We start from the raw sequence: 2,387 nt of genomic DNA on the forward strand, positions 1-2,387 counted from the left end.
ATGTGTCTTTTGTGTGTGTCCACACTGGAGGCGAGTGATTTATAGTGTCAATACGCTCATCACAATACGTTAAACAATGAGACCTTCTTTCAGGTCCCTGAAAACTTGTCATATTCCTTTTGAATCTCATCATTTGGGCTTGTTTTAGTGTTGGTGACAGGTCTTGGCTGATTTTTTTTTGGCACATTATTTATTTCCAAATATGATTGGGATGGAAAATGCTGCAGCCCTGGAAGGCAACTTCCTTTTTCCCTGCTGCACACCACCTGGGACTGTCAGTTCTGATTGTTCCAAAGTGACACCCAGATTCTTGTAGGTGCTCACAATGGCGCCCCCCCCCCCCCTCGCCCTCCTATCCTGTCTCTCTCCATTCTTTTCGTTTATTCAGCTGCCTGTCTGGAGCAGTGACTGGTTCATCCTCATTGCTCCGCTCATACCCCCCCCCCCCCCCCCCCCCCCCACCAAACTTGACATGCCAAGCAACCGCCACTGTCTCCTCTCTCCCTCTCCTACTTGCGATTGTTTTTTGGGCTCAATCTTTTGTTACTGTGGACTATTGTCAAGTCATTAGTGAAACCGTTATCCCTCACAGGGAGATTTACGTATTTTGCATTTAAAATCGTCCCCTCCTCTGAGTCATTGCTTTGTCAAACTGGAACGCATAGACGTCAACACATAAACGCCTCCCCATAACTGAAGATCTTAACTCATAATCATCCTGTTTAGATGTTTTCTTAGCAAGTAATCCAGCGATTGTTTTCTGTACCTCAGTGGTTGCAGTGCTGGGAGCTAATTCAGACCCGTTTGTGCGGATTCCCCAAAATGTAGGCAAATACATGCCAAAGAAATGGAGCCCACAGCTAATTACTTCACAATGTTACATTTTCTTTAGCGCCAACATTTAAAAAAATGGGTATTACAAATAAAAATAGGACAAAGGAAAAACACAGTACCGACGAATCATTCGTATTGTATAATGACGGATTTTGCCGAGTCATTTACCGTAGTGTCCTCGGGGCCCGGTACTGGTCTGCATCCCTGGGATTGGGAAACAATCACATTCCAAATGATGGCATTTTGGGATAGCCTACTTAATTCTGAAAATAACAATGTCTATGGCATGAGGCTGTAAATTAAGAGAGCGCAAACCAAGTCAAGGGGTTTAAAGAGTTAAGGCCTTTACACACCTTATTACATGTGATTAATTTGCATGTTGGAGCTGTTGTTGAGTAGGGACGTAACCATGCACCGTGAGTCGGTCAAAATCAGTTTAAATGTGCAAAGATTACAACCGATTGAAATAAAATATGAATCGCGATGCAACAGTCAAGGCGTGACGCTACATCATGTAATATTAGCCTAGCCTTAGCTAGTAACGATAGCTGGCTTGAGCACTGTTAAATGCTTACACCTAAACAGTGCAAACCGTGACTTTATTTCACTGGAAAGGATTCCAACTAACTGTATTGTAACATCCCTATCGCTGAGTACTTTCACACAGAACGCGTATATTATACGGCGATAAAGCAACGCCATGTGTTTTCAGAAACAAGGTCAATTTTTTGACCTTTTTTACACTGCGAATAGGTATCACCGAATCATGTTGCACCCATAGTTATGAGGATTTTAATATAACGAAAGGGAGACACTGTAGTTTGACAATCTTTATCACTTGTTTGATCTTGAAAAAGGTAGCACATACTGTACAGTTCCAGATCCACTTCTTCTGTTTTTACCTTTCAAAATAAAATCTCTAGTCACATAGATTACACTGTACACTAGAATTCACCGAGTATTTTGCCTAAAGGTAACAAATAAATCAAACTTACAGCAGCTTTCTGTTTTCCTGATTGGCTTCCCGACCGACGTCTCAAAGCTCAGGGGAAGATACTTGGCTTCACTCCCCTCAGTAACCGGGGAAACGAGACACGGGACACCGCTGTTGGTCTTGAGCAGCTGCAGAATTTATATGTGCCCGCAGTATGCTGCTCCAGTTGTTTTTTACTCCCCATCAGCGTTTGCCATATTGGATGTTCCACCATTTTGTGTGTCTTGCCTCATTGATAAGGGGTGCCACGCTTCCTCTTACCTTTTTAGAAGTCAAGATGTAGTTTTAACTCTGAAGTGCAGTTCTCAGGGGTTAAAATACTTAAAAGACAATGGGATGCAGAGAGAGGTAGATGGACGAGAGTGACAAGATGATGAACAGTGAAATAAAAGAGATAGAGGGAAGGCAAGATGTGAAGAGGAGTTCCAGGGGACATTCTGATTGGCCCGTTCCTCTCCAGGTTTTAATCTGCCTGATCTGTAATTAGTGGCAACTGTGTCACAGCCAGACCTGCTTAGAGAAACAAGATGGAGATAGAACACACACACACACACACGCA

The sequence above is a fragment of the Etheostoma spectabile genome, chromosome 23 (genome assembly GCF_008692095.1).
Source record: "Etheostoma spectabile isolate EspeVRDwgs_2016 chromosome 23, UIUC_Espe_1.0, whole genome shotgun sequence".
Lineage (NCBI taxonomy): Eukaryota > Metazoa > Chordata > Actinopteri > Perciformes > Percidae > Etheostoma > Etheostoma spectabile.